This window comes from Cryptotermes secundus, unplaced genomic scaffold (genome assembly GCF_002891405.2).
Source record: "Cryptotermes secundus unplaced genomic scaffold, Csec_1.0 scaffold1315, whole genome shotgun sequence".
NCBI lineage: Eukaryota > Metazoa > Arthropoda > Insecta > Blattodea > Kalotermitidae > Cryptotermes > Cryptotermes secundus.
Window position 1 is genome coordinate 278665 of NW_019739240.1, and position 17791 is coordinate 296455.

Consider the following 17791-nt stretch of genomic DNA (forward strand, 5'->3'; position numbering starts at 1 on the left):
CTCCAATATCTGACGAATGCAAAAGATCTGATCTGTAGTTGATCTGTTACGTCGAAACCCACACTGATGATCCCCAATAATTTCATCTATATATGGACTTAGCCTTGAGAGAAGAATATTGGATACAATTTTGTATAAAGTTGATAGCAGTGATATCCCCCGATAATTACTACAGTCAGTTTTATCGCCGTTCTTGTGAAGTAGTACAATAATAGACTCCTTCCACTGATCAGGCATTTTTTTCTTATGCCAAATAGAAGTAATTAGATTGTGGAACGTAATATTTCGCCTCCTGCTTAAATAAATTCTGCCGGAATTTGATCACTACCTGTCGATTTATACCGTTTCAATTTTTCAATAGCACTTTCAACTTCAAAAGGGCTAAGATCAGGTATTAACGACTCAGCTGTACGTACTTCTATCTGCGTAACATCACTGACCCTATGTACATTCAATAACTGAGAGAAGTAGTTCCTCCACCTATTCAAAATGTTGTGGGAATCTGCAAACTGATCTCCATTCTCTTCCTTCACTAAGTTACTGCTAGGCTGGTAACCCATCTTAAAGTCATTTATTCCTCTGTACAGGTCTCTAATATTCTTGTTCTTACTGTTCATTGCAAGCTCATCAATTTTGTCTTTCAGATATTCCCTCTTTTTTTCCTGAAATGCCTGCTGGCTTCACGTCTTGTATTGTTTAGATTATCCCCATTTAACTCGCTTGAATCCTGTATCCGTTGCAATTTGGCCTGCTTTCTTTGCTGTAATAAGTTTGAGCATCCTTCATCGAACCATGGCTTATGCTTCTTCGGTTCATAATAACCTAGACTCTCTTTGCCAGACATTTTTATATTCTCTCTAATAGTTTCCAAAGCTTTATTAACATCCACCTCAGTGTCCAAGTTTTACAAAGCTGTAAACCTATTTGAGATTTCAACACAATACTGCTCTTTACCCTCTACCTCATTTAATTTATTGAGATTGAACCTCTCCATATGAACTCTGTGTGTTGTTTGTTTGGTAACTGCGAGTCTTTTCCTAACCTTTGCCACTACCAGGTAGTGGTCAGTATCACAATCTGCTGCCCTGAATGATCGGACATCANCATTGAAATCTCCTAACAAAGTTTTCATAGGGTACTTCGGGAATTTATCAAATACATGTTCTAGTTCTTCATAGAATCTATCCTTTATGTCATCAATTTTATCTTCTGTTGGGACGTGAACATTCGTAACAATGATATCACACCAGCGACCATTTAGTATTATATATGATATCTTATCACTAGCCAATTCTACCCTCATAACTGCTGATACTATTTTCTTACGTACGAAAAAACCTGTACCTAATTCATGATTTTCATTCCCCTTTCCGTATAAAAATGTATAGTCTCCTGCTGGTGCGATGCCACCTCCATCCCATCTGACATCCTGTACTCCCGCTAAATCTAACTTATATTTTAAGATTTCTTCTGCCACTGCCTTAAGCGAACCTGCCCAAAGCGAGGCTGCCCTATACAAACTTTGTACATTCCAACTGCCAAATCTCATATCCATTTTCATTAGCTTAGGTCATTTATCCAAAGAATCCGTCCTGGTCCGAGGCTTTGTGTTCATTTTCGTAACAAAATTATTTTTTACGCTGAGGAGTTGTTTTTTTGTTGTTGTTGTGAGTTGTTAGCCCCACGCCCAACCCCGAAGCTGGAGGGCCACCCGTTGTCGGCTGTCCGCGACTGCTTATTCAATATATTTGCAGCTTCCCTCCAAAACTAGAGGACGTGTCCTCCATCCGCAACCTGACGACGCGCCATGCCGTGGTGACAGAGACCCACCTAACATGGAGTCCCACCCCACTAGCAATAAAAAGAAACAGATAAATAATCGCCCCTGTAGCGAAATTCGAGCTAGAGATCCTAGCGTCTGAAATGACAAATTGCGAGCACCTTACGCTACACGGCTACTGAGATCGCCATGTATGGATAAACATAACTGATCATTTGTACTCGCAAGTTGGAACTCTCATTTCGAAAGTAGGTGCCAGTTACTTCTGTATCTAAATTTACAGGAAACCAGCGCTCGAAATAACCTCATATCAGCACGGTGAACAGAATTAGTGACGTAACATTTACGTGTGCCTTTATAACGATTGTCATGTGTTTTATCTATCAATGTCGAATTAAATGCCACGGTTCAAGAAATGTGTTGTGTTTGACTGATATGGCCTTTCAAACACGACCTTTCGATTTGACCTTTGATATAATTTAACCTGTCTAGTATGGGGAGAAAAAATCGAAACCTTATTCCCAGTTATTAATAACTTCTCAGGACTGAATAATTAACGACGTGTTGTTCTACAAGGGGATATTTCTGCAACGTCACGACTTCATAGAGATTAGAGCCGAGACTGACATACAGGTCCACTCAGAATTCGGAACTGAGCTCTGATTTCTGGCACGTGAACAATGACAATTTCCTTACGTGTTACTAAGTCAGTGGGTGTGGTACGGGGTTCACTCAGCCTCGTCAGGATAATTGAGGAGCTATTTCAAGGAAATAGCGACTCCGGTCTAGAAAACCGAAATTAACGGCCGTGGGGATACGTTGCGCTGACTACGCGACACTCTTTATCCGCTAAAGTTGGCACTACCTTCGCCGACAAGCGGCGGTCGCTCGGTCGGTATAGTTCATTTGCGGACTAAAACAACGAAGTTTTAAGGTTAGTACTTTATTACCGATTTACACATCTAGAGCCTTATTTTATATACATAAATCGGGTGTGCTTATGGTAACGCCATGTCCGTGTGTATGTCACCCTTCCTTGAGTCACCTGAAGGACATTATGAAACTTCATGTGCACATAATGCCATTATAGGCTACCCCACATTTATAAAAGGTAAAGTTGTCCGTGTTCTTAACTAATTAAGCACTAGACCATGAAGGCGTATGTGGGAGTGGATGTATAGATCCACGTTTTCTTGACCTCGGTACTAGTTGGAGGTGAGTGGTCAGCTTCACGCCCCGGCCGCTTTAGTCCCAGGAGAAGAGCCCCTGGTACCCATTGGATAGGAGGTTGGGTTGACCCCAGAGCCTGTCTGGACGACGTGGAGAGAAAAAACCCACGTTCATACCCTACAGTTTTCTACCGCCAACGGAATTCTGAGGCGACAAAATTAGCACAGGATCCTCAAATATCATGAGATCTGAAAAGATGTGACTTATTAATGAGATACTTTGCGTGGTTTGTACATGGCGTCGAATAGAATAATGACTGGTGAGTGATGAATTACAATTGCATAAGGACGGAGTTGTGGCCTAAGGTAGGTCTGGAGGGGACTAAATTACAGTTAGCCTTTAGCTTCGAGATTACGGCCTTCTGGGTTGTGACGCCGTTTAGTCGGTACAGAATTTTTCGGAGGAACTGCTGCGTCCCTCTTCCTGGAAGAAACGTAAGTAGTCCTTCCACTGGAGGATTATTATGCCACACATAAGGTTCTCTCAGCGGTGTCTGTGAAGATTACTGTACACCATACAGTCTGGTTGATATTTATCAATGTTTCAGGGAATACTGCTGCCTCCAATTTCAGTTGTTCTATCCTGAAGATGGAGGCAGAAGGCTCATCTTAATCCATGGTAAGTATCAATTTACATGGCCTCACATCCCAGAAGACTGTAACCTTGAAGTCATCAACGTAAGAACCTCAAATCTCGCTACTTTGACTACATAGTAATATTTAACGAACTATGTGAGCTAGCCTTTGTGAAGTGTCGGTAGTCTACGAACACAGATCATAAACATTCCTTAAGGGGGCGTTCTCATCAGACAATGACGCATTATTAAACAATTACTAATGCCCATCTACTTTAAGAATCAGGATGCATTATAACTTGTGCAGGCAAGAGAATACCTGTGTAGGTGTGATTGAATTTACCACCACAGTAAGCATAGGTGCCAGCATAGAGCAGTCGGTATGGCGACTGGCTACGGGCTAGATGACGGAGGATTCGGAGTTCGAGTCCCGGCAGAGTCAAAAATTTTCTCTTCTCTATGCCTTCCAAACCGGTCCTGGGGCCCACTCTGCCTTCTATCCAATGGGTACAAGGGGCTCTTTCTCCGGGCGTACAGCGGCCGGGTCGTGAAGCTGACCATTCTCCTCCAACTAGTGCCGAGGTAAAGGAAACGTGAACCTATACACCATTTCCCCATACCCCTTCTTGGCGTAGCGCTTAATTAGTTAAGTACAGGTACAATTTCCCCTTTTTTGACCAGAATATGAACACCGGAAACATGTTGAAAACAAAATACGATAAGTTTATATTGATGAAATAACAGCCTACGTCACCAAATAATTATGATTCGGTCTCGTTGCCATGCGTTCCATTTTCAACCTGCGACTGGAATCAACATTTCCTTACCGGAATTTTTGTTGAAGACAAAAATTTCATTCTGTAAGGTTGCCTACTCAAGACTCTTTAAAGTTTAAATATCGGGCAAGCATAAGGTATCAGGAATGTTCTAGTTGGAACTGCACATAGCATCGAGACACTAAATTGTATAATTAATTAACAGTTCCTGGTAACCTCACCATTCGATCAAACAATTTGAAGGAAATGAGATATCGGATAACATTCAGAGAACTTCTAGTTCTTGGGTAAGAAATATCTTCCTAACGCTCTATTCTCTTATATCCTGAATTCATATTCTTCCGTCAGTGTGCAACGCCCAGCTTAATACTTTATCTTGAAAGCTCTGCTGCATAACAAACTTAAGGAAAGAAACTGGAAATGTGAAACTGCTGATAGACAAGAAATATAAGCCACAGGTAGAGGGCAACTAGTTCCTCATTTCCTTTTCTTCTTCTACGTGTAAACATGTCTGTAAAATTTTACAGCCTTCCTTCTGATTGCAGTCACAGAAACTCCTTTCCGGTCTTTTAAAAAAGGACACTTAGTTTAAAGAATTTTACGTCTCAGCAACCATTTTTACAAAGAAAGAAATACAACACTGTTTGAACCTCCTAATTCTTTCTTCCGAGATTTTTTTGAGAGTAACAATGACACATGTACAGTTGTAACTAGGAACTGGGAATTAAAAGGATGAAAAAATGTCATTGTGGGAATTTTATAATTTGTACTCTTCGTCAAATGTTATTACGGTGATTATATCTAGGTGTTTGGGATGAGCAGGTATGTAACACGCTCAGGGAGATGAGAAATTGTACGGAATTACTGATGGAAGAACTTACTGGAAAACACAGGTGTAGATGGGAGATTAATATTAAAATATATCTTAAAGGAATGGAGTATGATGGTGTGGAATGTATTAATTTGGCTCAGAACTGGGTCCAATGACGATATTTTCTGAAGAGTGAACTGAACCTTGGGATATCACAAAAATCTAGAGATTTCAAGACTAAGTGAGCGAATATCAGCTTCTGAAGGACTATGTTTCCTGTAGCTAGTAAGAAAGGAGTTGAAATCTTTTAAATTTCATTTAGATATACTCAGCTGCGTCGTATATACAATTAAGGAGATCACGATATAATGAGCAATCAACAGATTGAAGTGCCAGGCCTAACTAGTCGATGTATTCCACAGCAATGCGATGTCAATATCGTTTTGTCAGGTGACATCGCATCTCATCCGTCGCCTACACATTCAGCTTCATTTCCTTCTGAAGAACCCGTCTGTGTACCACAAATATGTTCTACAAACAAACTCCACGGCCTGTAGTCCACAAGCGAACTATACCGACCGAGCGGCCGCCGCTTGTCGGCGAAGTTAGTGCCAAATTTAACAGATACCGGGAGTCGCGTGGTCAGTGCAATGAATCCCCACGGTCGTTAATTTCGGTTTTCTAGACCGGAGCCGCTATTTCCTTCAAATAGCTCCTCAATTATTCTCACAAGGCTGAGTGGGCCCCGTTCCAGACCCACTACTTCTTAGAAAATCTGGTATCGCAGGAAATCGAACCCGGGACCTCTAGATCTGTAGCCAAGACCTCTGACCACTAGACCACAGAGGCGGTCGAAATATGTTCTTGCGATATAAATATAATAATAAAAATTGACGGTGCTTCTCAATGACGAAATATCAGAGCTGTAATCTTGAAATAATCTCAAATAGTTGTGATTGGTTTCGCTCACTTTCGGAGAGTAAGACTATAAAATTTTAATCTGAGAAATTTGTATCGCTGAGTCGCAACGTCGAAATTACCGCAATTAAATTTTTACTCAGTATCTGACAAATGCAAAATGTGCGTTAAGTAATTGATCTGTAATGTAGAAATCTAAATTGACAATTTCGTCACGTATGGAGTTATCCGTAGGAGAAGAAATTACTGTGACGTTAGTGTGTTATTCCACGACAATTAATATAGCTGGGTCTTCACTGCCTGTCACAGGGATAGCTTTACTTACTTTAATATTATCAATAATTTTTATGAATATGGTTAGAATAGTATGTTTGTTCAACTGCTGCTATTTGCAATAGAATATGCAATTTTGCGACTCTAAAAATGCAATATTTTACTTTCTAAGAACAGCTAGAAATTTAAACCATTTGGACTTAAAACAGCAATTCTGAAGTCAGAGAACTGGGCTTGCCGGCTAAAGGCTGAAATGTAAGCATTTCAGTCTTCATAACGCTTCACTCACTCACTCACTCACTCACTCACTCACTCACTCACTCACTCACTCACTCACTCACTCACTCACTCACTCACTCATGGAGCTGAACCCTTCTTGAGAAGCCGCCATTTGTGCAGCTACTCAAGAACTTACCAGCATTTTATTGAACCCGAAGGTTCGTTACCGCGTTCACAAGAGCCCTCCACAGCCAGATCGATCCAGTGCATACCATCCCCAACCTACACTTGTAAGATCCACTTTAATATTATCCACCCATCAAAGTCTCAGTCGTCCTAGTGGTCTCTTTCTTTCCGATTTTCCAACCAATATCCTATATGCATTCCTTTTCCCCCATTCACGGTACATGCCCTTCCCATCTCATCATCCTTGGCTTGATCTTTCTAATTGTACTTGGAGAAGAGTACAAGTTGTGAAGCTCCTCATTATGCAGATTTCTCCATCCTCCTGTCACTTCAACTCTCTCTTTGTTCTCAAACATCCTCAGTCTACGTTCTTCCCTTAATGTTAGAGACCAAGTTTCACACCAATAACATTTACTGTACCCAAATATTATTCAACAGATGATTGTATTCTTGTCCGCTTATTCACGCGAATCTGAAAGAATATTACCATGTAAATATTTTATTAGATTGGTTCCAAACTGGTAAATTTTCTTAAATTCATTTACGTCTCCCTCTAGGTCCGAGTGAGTTCCTCTTTCTTTTTAATGTTTGCTTCAAGTTCAACAATACTGCCTTGCCAATGTGCCTTTAAAATACACGATCATACTGATCATGCCTTTTCCTATCAAAAAGGCCTCTGATGTTACGCAACAGGGAACTTTGCGAGTGATGGGAACCACAATTGTCAAGGTAGTTACATTAGGAGGTATCTGTGCAGGGCAGTTAGGAGACGCAACACATTTAGAATTATATCCAGCGGTAAGTTTAGGCATTAGCACGTTTGAATATTGAGGATCTGCTGCTAGACAGTTAGCTGAAAGGATAACAAGGAATATTTTATGTAAATGCCTAATTCCGTAAGGCCGATTCGTTTTTTGAGAAGCCTGAGAAAATTTGTTTCAGCGTGCAAAAGCGTACAGATGCGACGTGCGTGCATCATGCATCTCTACGGCACTTTTCCATCATATCAGTGTATCCGTGACAACTGATTAATTAAATGGCTCTAACGAAATATTCTACATGCACATTATTAGCGTAGCGACGCTGGCGGGCGTCCGGGGACAGCTCAAGTTTTCGGACACCATGCAAGGCCTCATAGAAGGTAAAGCTATTGCTATAACAGGACGTGAAGGACCATAGGTTTGTGAGACGTCGAGGCTCCCAAATTTTCTAGATAATCGGTTCACAGATGGCGGTGAGTTTGTCAGCCTTAAGCGCCGACCTCCCTTTATGCCAGAGGAAGATCCTTTGTACTGATTTCTGTTGGAGACTGAGCCGACCCCAGGGTTGCAAGTACGTGTATTATGTCAACTGAAAAATACAAAGACGTCATCGGGAATTGAACCCGCGACCTTCTGGCTTGTAGCACAGTGCCTCAACCAACTATGCTACCGCATGCCCCTAACCTCATACTCTCCAAGGTCAAATTTAACATACTAGAATGTCCACGCTTTCCTGAAAATAATTTTAAATGCAAAATATTTTATTTTATTTTGAAAAAGGTGTAACAATTCGGCAATGAAAAGATGTGTAATTATACACACATAATGCAATTACAGGAAGAGACAGGTATTGAAAAACCTACAGATATAGAACAGGAGTGAAATATAAGATGCAAATTTCATAGTGTTTGCAGTAAAATTTGTACTGGCTGAAGGAAGACAGGGGCCCCTTGAGGCTCGGGATCCGGGCGTGGTCATGCCCCCCGGAGCTATAGTACATAAGTCACTAACCGCCATTCCATATTTGTGGTCTAAAATTCCTTAACTTGAATTGTAAGGGCGGGGCGGGCGTGTGAGCGCAGGGCCCCGAAGTTTAGTGTGGTATAGGTGTTCAACTGGTTCTATAAGGTAGATTTCTGGAGACTGTAGAACAACATGGCGGCATCTTTTGTTATGATGGATACAACCAATGAACCACTGGAGGTGAGGCTGGGGAATTTCGTTCTGAGATAGATTACAAATATACCTATAAGTTTAGCACGAGCAATATGGACATATTGTGAACTACTAAATCTCAGTGTGACACCTGAAATTCACATGATGGTGATTATGAAGACAACATGTTGTGACAACATGTAACCTGGGAGATACCAAACTATGTGGTGTTCCCAATCAAGAGACACTAATCAATACATCTGACAAATTTAACATCGATGGAACCCGTAACAACATTGTTAGATAAAAAATTGATTATAAAACAACACGTAACAGATAGAAGTCAAAACGTAATATTAATAAGCAACATTTTCACGTTGCAGGTATACACAAAATATAGGAAGAACGACTCCCATGGCGGAAGATTGATATAATAGCCGAGTTTGAAATACGACGTATAAGATGATAAATCTTAACAAAATTTTAATATATAAATTAAATTAAATTTTATTGTAGTACATGACGAATATACATTTTAAATCATTTTATAAACGACACATGATGGCGAGCAGTGCAATAGTTTAACGTAAATAACACACCTGAGGATGGCACAGTGATGCCGAAACATGTAGTGAAGTGACATGTGAGACTGTGTGCACTACAAGACGGTTATAGTTCTTGTTAGGGTCGTCATATACAGGATCTACTGAAGCACTCGATCGAAAGCAGATAAGTTCTTCCCAGAGCTTCTTATTATAATTCGCACTACGTNAATCTGCAAGCGACAACACCGTGAGAAACGGTAAAGCAGACTGTGGTTAACACCACATATACACGGTGGCAAATCCCAGAAGACTGCTTTCTTCATAGTCACCGCCGTGAAAGCCTCAAATCTTACATCGTCATATACTTGTTTGTGGTAATATGTACCTGGCCGATCACAGTGGCCGCGCGGTCTGAAGCATGAACCACCATCGCCCACTGGAACACTGGAGTCATGGGTTCGAATCCCACTCGAGGCATTGAGGTCTGTGTGCAGGTAGCGGCATTGTGACGGATTGATCCCCCGCCCAAACAGTCCTACCCACTATGTATAGGATTTAGAAGCTGAAATTGTGTCCGAAATCCAAAAGGGCTGTAGATCCATAGCAAAAAAATATGTACCTGTTTTGCTCTAAAGTGAAAGAACTCCAGATTTGGTAGAATGAGCCCATACAATAAAAATCCTTCATTTCTTTCTTCCTCAACTCTTGAGGAGCAGCAAAAATGAATGCTGATATGCTGTTCACAAAATGGCCAGCTATGTCAGGGTTGTTTACATCAGAGACCAAAGTATCAGAGGGTTTTTCTATTGGGATAAGGTTGGGTCAAGGATGGATTTTAAGGGTTGTTTTGCAGCTAGGCGGGCTTTTAAGCCATTCATAATTCACTTTTTGCCATTCCATTTGTTTACCTGTGATGGGCCTGAAGTAAAGGGTTCTTTTTTGGAGGGGGAAAATGTGCAGGGCACGTCAGGTGGTGGGAAATGAGGGCCAGCGTGTAGCTGAGCCACGCTGTTTAGAGCTCTTCTCGGAATTTCTTTAAATCTTGTTGAAACTGACATTCCCACAGCTGTGACTGTTCTGGGATCTAGTGCTGTGTAGACAGGCAGAAGTTTACCGCCGTTTCGGAGGAACTTACTGCCTCAACCTTCAGGGTAGAAGAGTAAGGCAAGCCAGCAATCAGCGAGAAGCATCATATTGGCTCTGCTCGTTGGTTCGTGTAAGCTCTAGCAGTTCAGTTTCGTATCGAAAGCCCTAACAATTTGTTCAATTATTGTATTTCGATTGCTGCAGTTGTCATGTCCGCCATGTTTCCTTCAAAATAAGAAATATCAATACAATCATGCAGGAATTATGGTAGAACGTAGAGGAAAGCAACTTAGCAATTGGGTATAAAGAAAAGCGTGCTGATCTTGGTATTTATTGAATGGGGCCTATTATTTAGTTATATTGCGTTATAAGCACTACATCCAACAGAATGTTTACCAAAACGTGACTAATAACATCATGAGAACCACGTCGGTTTTTCGGATGAAACAGTAAATAATGCCGGCTTACTTGGTACTGCTAGTTCCGGAGTAATTTATCACACAGCCAAACCATCCTCCAGGCGATGAATGGCATACTAAGTTTCATAATGAAATTAATTGCTACTCACACATCGAACATACTAATTATTATAAACACATGAAAGTTAAAAATTCACATAAATATCCTGATGCTCTTTATTATATACATATGCATATAATTTGCTTTAGAGAAAAGAAAATGAAATATAAAACCCTCAAATCGGGTCTTCTTGTTATCCAATGATAATTACGTTTGCCAACAATGCGTTAAATAATTTAGCCTGTCTTTGATCTCAGTATATCCCGATTTAGTCTTTCCACCAACTGAACATGTGAAATCTGACGTATTGAAAATTTACGTGAACAGTATAAAAAGTACTTAAATCACTCGCAATTGAATGAGCATTATAAGATACACCGAGAATCGAACCCCGACTCCTCGGGCGTCCAGCTGTTAGTCTAGCAGCTATACCGACTGATCTATCCAGTCCCGTAGAGTGAAAACAGTAGATAATTTAAACAAGGACAGAAGTAAATAAGTAAAGCTGTCCCTGTGTTTAACTAATTAAGCCATGAAGGAGTATGAGGGAGGGATATATAAATATACGTGTATATTTTCTTGGTCTCGGCACTAGTTGGAGGTGAGTGGTCAACATCACGCCCCGGCCTTTTTACCCCCGGTACCCATTGTATAGGGGGTTAGGTGGACCTCAAATTAAGTCTGGAAGATATGGAGAAAATTCTTGACTCTACCGGGACTCGAATTCCGACCTCTTGGTCGTCCAGCTAGTAGCCAGTCACTATACTGACGTACGCTATTCCGGTTCTAGGCAAACAGTAAAATATTCAAATAATTTTTTTTTAATTGTTTCATTTTTGGTCCGTTACACTATCAATCACAGAGTTAGTAGAAAGTCCGTCGAGTGTAACAATTTGTAGGTCACTTCTTTATCACTTCTGCCTTACATGTTTCGGTTTGCTACAACCATCATCAGAGGCACTTACTACAATTATGAAAACACTGTCGCTGTTTATGATGTTCACAGTTATGTTTGTTGTGTGGACGCTGCTACAATATGTTGACGTGTAAAGGCACAACACTTGCTAGGATAGTTGAGTACACTATCAATTCTCACTTTCCATCCGAAACTGTTTTTAAGTTAAAACGCTAATGTTAAAATATTTAAAATATTTAAAACGTTTGATGAAAAATGCTAGGCTCCTCCTTGTTAATTCATCCCGAAGATTGGAGATGTCAGCTTGAGGTTGTATGGCTTATGGTTAGATGTTTCCTATGTGCTGTGTGTTGTGTACTGCATTTTAGCATTTTACATCAAATGTTTTAAATATTTTAAATATTTTAACATTAGCGTTTTAACTTAAAAACAGTTTCGGATGGAAAGTGAGAATTGATAGTGTACTCAACTATCCTAAGAAGTGTTGTGCTTTTACACGTCAACATATTGTAGCAGTGTCCACACGACAAACATAACTGTGAACATCATAAACAACGACAGTGTTTTCATAATTGTAGTAAGTGCCTCTGATGATGGTTGTAGCAAACCGAAACATGTAAGGCAGAAGTGATAAAGAAGTGACCTACAAATTGTTACACTCGACGGACTTTCTATTAACTTTGTGATTCAAATAATTAACTGCTCTATTGTCGTTAATAACTAAACTGCTGCACTTCGTATAAACGCGATGGGTGCACGAACCCGCTGTCTCGAAAAGCAGCAGTTATGCTAGGCCAAGTCAGTCGAATGGGAGCGTCAAAAGTTCCTACAAACCTATTCATCCTACTTGTCTAGGGCGCCTGAACTTCACCTTTGTAAGGGAATCCAGCATTCACATCTGAAGTACGGAACAAACCGACTTCTGAGAAAACTTTTATACCGTACTGATGTGTGTAGTAAGCGAACGAATTTAAAATTCTAGTTCAAAATTAATTCTGAGGTTTATATATGCGTGTTTTAACTGGTAGTTAATTTCTATAGGTTGGAAAGTTGTAAGAGACTATCCCAAGTGTTATAAAATCAACGTATCTTCAGCAAGTTAGACACGCAAAATAATGTCATTTGAATGGGTTAATTTGATTTGCCAATAGAAATTGTGTGTGCATACACACACACACACACACACGCATCAAGTCTATTAACTCTCGCTTGTTGCATTTTTGTCCACCATAACACTAATCAATCTTCATTTATTATATACAAACACATATCACTACAAATAGACATTTGCGTAACAAATAATTGCAACATATGACGAATAAAGCTGGCAATTCTATAGCGCATCATTCTCCCACAAGCTCATACCGCTTCAAGAACGTCACCATATTAGTTCATAATGAGAAATATTAAAGATCGTAATATTTAAACCAACGGGTTATTTCGTATCGCTTTACACAGATCGTAAATATGAGACAGAGTATTTTCTATCAGAAATTCCAATTCATATATTGAAAGTAAAATTAGTAAAATTGCTGTTAAATTTGGAGCAAAAGTTTTAGCTTGTTAAATTATGTGGTACGCAAGATATGTCTTCATAACGAGAAAAGTACCAGGCCAATTCAATTTTACTAAAATACCATAAACAACTGCAAGTCAAAGCCAATGCAACTTACGATACGATCCCAAGTTGATCACACAGACAAACAGAAATGGTATGTCCACAAGTATGCAAACACTCACGTAAGACCCGTAAGACGCTGCTTCCACTACATGCCTTCGACGGAAACCGACACTGAATGACGAATGTAGCAAAAGATGTCACTCGTGTTGTATTGATACGGCTCTCGAAAAAGGAAGACTGTGATGAATATGATCTGCACTGCGACTTACCGCAGAGGAAAAAGAGACACAGAAGAATGCTGAAACCAGATGCAGACACATGTAAACCCTTCCCTTTAGTGATCTCATGATTCTTATGGGAAAATATAACCTTGATTTTACGTGAATTTCAGACGCGGTTTGGATTGGTAATCGGATATATTGAACACTTACAGAACGTAACTACATATAGCTACGACAGTCTTACTGAGTTACACACACCAAAGATTACTACAGCAAACATAAAGTCCTGAGTCTTCACTAGCCGTTACTTGGTAGTGGCCTCCAACGGCAGACGCTTCCTTTCCTCTGAGTCCCCGAACTCTCTTCGGTCTCAGCTACTATCTGCACACTCATCATAACTGCAACTCGCAAGTGACTCAACACTTTTTTTTGGTTAAATTATTTCTGGCCTTCGCCAGCAGAGTCATTTCTGGCTTCAATCTCTTCAAGATTCATGACTAACATTTTTATTCTCTCCTAGACATGCACGTGTTTCGGAATGGGACCTCCCCTTCGACGAAGGAGGGGTCGGTCTTTCTATGAAGGCGTTACATTTGTTGCTCCGCGGTTTCAGCACGAGCATATCCGCGCTGTCGCGGCGTCCAGGTCACTATGGACTCTGTGCAACCTTTGTTACTACACGATAGTAACATTTATACAAGGTGTACAGAGCGTTTCTGTGAATTTAGGCTTGTGCAGTAGGTTACGCCATAACTTATAACTACACTGAAACTGCAGTTAGTCAGCTGAACGGTCGTAGGCTTCGCCGCGGCCATAATCAAGCCTCTTATACTTCCTATGCATGACTTATCCTTGTCCTATACCATGAACATTCGGATTATTTCTCTCTGTGCCTGAACAATTTATTTATACAGTTATACACGTAAAGAATTCTGAAAGCCACATGCAATTCGGGGACTCAGAGTCAAAATCGAAGTCACTTTTTGACTTAAATAACTCTGAAATTTCTTTGAGAAAGGAAAGAGCCAATAATCTTGATTAGACTGATCGAACATTGTAATGTAAATAATTTATATAGCTAGCCAAGGTGCCATGTTGTATCAAAAACTTTCTCAATATCAAAGAATACAGCACACGTAGACATTATCAAAGAATACAGCACACGTAGACAACGTATAAAACGTCTCTTATATTATTGTGTGTTCTCTCGTTAGTGGGGGATAAACGTGTCCACAGAGCTGTTCCCTAGCAATGGATGCTGTACTGCAGCCTGTTTATGCAGCTCTTACTTGGCAATTGATCTACATGTCACAATACATATGAGATTAAACGATATGTTATGTTATTTATTTATTTTTGTGATTTAACGACGCCTGTTAATATTTCAGGCTATATACCACTAAAATATCAGTGGAGATAGTCAGTGTTCTGGCCAGAATTCGAACTGGTCACCTCTTGAATGAAAATTAGAAGCGTTACCGCTTGGTTAAATTGCTCGGTGAAACGGTACTGAGAACACTATATCTCTAAAAGTTTACAACGTAAGATTAAGGTAAAGCCTTCTCTCGGCCAAAGAAACATGCCATGAAAGTGCACGTGATCATGAGGTAAAGGTCCACGAATTTTGAATCCCCGCACAAGATGGAGAAGAGTACACACATCACACTCCGCCATTTTAATTTTAGTAACACTGACGCGGCTCTGTGAGTCACAGAGCCGGGCTGCATAAAGTGCTGACGAAGAGAAAAATTGTTGCTCCTACAATTCAACCCCAGCTAACTACTTTACGGACTAACCTGCAGAATAAACAAGGAGTTCTGGGAAGAACTTTCATACGACAGGGGCAGCATAGAAAACGACGCTTCCAACAGCTCTTTTATTTCGGGTGTATTTGTTGCCACGTAACATTTTATGGAGCCGTTTTCTAACAACGATATGGGGATGTATGTATAGACACACAGAATAATGGGAGGGATTCATGAAGTAAGCCGTAGAGATGGGCTCAGATGCAATGCTATACATACCACATTTCATAAAGACCTGTATAACCCCTCAAGCCTACTCTCACAAGTAGACTTATATGATCACCATGATGTCTGCGTATCCACTCTATTAAATTTGATCACATAAACCATTCTTTATGAAACTTGGCATATATAGCATGGCACTCGAGCCGATCTGAACGCCGTACTTCATATATTCCTCCCATCAGACTGTATATCCTCCTATTGTTGCTACGTAACCCCTAGGCAAAAATGTTACCGCTTCAACGAATACACATTCAACAATAGAATTGTTGAATGAGTGGTTTTCTGTGGGGTCCGTGTCGTATCAAAGGAAAACAGACGATTAGTTCTTCCCAGAACTACTTGGCTCAAAATAAGGAAAGTAGACTAGAAATAAAAATAGGTTTATGAGATCGCCATGCTGTCTCTGTAGCTGTGAACTCTCCCCCTCCTAAATCTTTTTATGCCTCAACCAAACTTTATGAAACTTGTTCTTTAGAATAAGGAAAGTAGGCCAATAAATATAAAAATATCACGAAAATTACTTTCACACGACGAAAACTATAGAGCTCGGAAGGGTCTAATTTTGATTTCGAAAGCTTTCCAAATTATTACATAATAATTACGAAATATGATGGTGAAATTTTTCTTGTGTTTAATCAATTAAGCACCACTCCATGAAGCTGTATGGGGGAGTAACATTATAGCTCCACCATTCTTCACCTAAGCACTAGATGGGGCTGAATGGTCAGTTTCAAGCCCCTGTCGCTTTACTCCTGGGGAAGCAGCCACGGTACCCGTGGTAGGTAGAAAGCTCTGTAGATGGACCTCGCAGGTTTCGACGCTGTGGAGAGGAGAAATACCTCTTACCTTTACCAGGAACCGACAATTATAGAACATTATATATACGATACTTTTGTAAAGAGTATAGTTTTGAATGAACGTCGGACCTGTGTTCAGTCCTCCGCACTGAGACACCTCTTCCTCTTTGAGACGTTTCTTGTTTTCCTCAGTCTTCTCAGGCAAATCCTATCATTCGACGCGATATGAGTTTATGAAAAATACGCTAAATTTACACATAAAATATGTGTGTATATATATATATATGAAGAAACAGTACTTATCATTGTAAATTTTCTTGGAGGCCATATATTTTCACACAATTTTCATTTTTCCAAGTGTCCCTGCTTCGAGTCCAAAAGTTTCCAAGTGCAAAAAGCGAACTCCGAATAATGGCACAGGAGGTTGGTTTCAAGCAGTACTGAGACTGCTGGACAGTCTGTGTGCTACCACAGTGAAACGGAAACCAATGAGTAACAGTGGCCTAACTTTCATTATAATAAAGATGTTTTTCAATGAGTCTGATCACTTTATTCGGAGTAGATTCTTAAGGAGAAGAAATTTAAAACAGGGAATAAAATTTAGTTTAATTTATCCATCCATGATTTTCATGATGGAATTAGGAGAAGAATTATTTCTTGAAATAGATCCAGTTGTTGTTTAGTTCTAATGCTGTTATAGCTCCCTTCAATTCCAAGGCACTGAAGATCATAATATTCCTAAACAATAATTCTGTAGTTGTTTTTACAGATGTGAACCGTACACTCTTACTTTGATGGGAGAATATATATATATCAAATGTTTAAAAACATGGCGCTCAGAAAAATAGTTGGTGCCGAGAAGGATAAAGTAGGTCCAAGCCAGGAATTTTGAAATTTACGTGTCTACAGGTTATGTAGCGGTTAGTTTCAAGCGAAATCAAGAAGGATGGGCCGTGTATGTGGGTAGGACAGTAGGAAAGAAGAAACGCACATACCGAGAATAAGCTCAGGAGATAATATTAAGATTGATATTATAGAGCTCGAGGGTGATTTTATTTAAATTGGCATATAAAAGAACCAAAAACTGATGCCGGAAGCAGCGTCATCAGCAGCGACTTGAAGCACAAAGCAAATGATGCTCGAGATGGTTCAAGTTCGTATAGCAACAGGCGTGACCAGAGTGGTTTGAACGGCTGTTGTACTGCGATGTGGAAAGCAAATGGAAAAACTACCATATTATCACTTTTCCTCTTTCCAAAAACAGAGACACCATGTATGTGAACCAGAAGACGCAAGAAGATGCTGGATGACCTTGGGGACAGAAGAGGATATTCTCATTTGAAGGAGAAAGCTCTAGATCGCATTAAGTGGAG

The 17791-nt window shown here is 40.1% G+C and overlaps 1 long non-coding RNA gene across 1 annotated transcript in view; it reads right to left on the reverse strand.

The window, feature by feature from the left end:
• The window catches only part of LOC111871855, a 173885-nt gene extending 160375 nt beyond the window's left edge, over window positions 1-13510 (reverse strand). Inside the window, exon 1 of the long non-coding RNA XR_002844112.2 lies at window positions 13423-13510. This is a non-coding gene — a long non-coding RNA (uncharacterized LOC111871855). The remainder of the gene's footprint in view (window positions 1-13422) is intronic.
• Between the last annotated feature and the right edge of the window lie 4281 nt (window positions 13511-17791).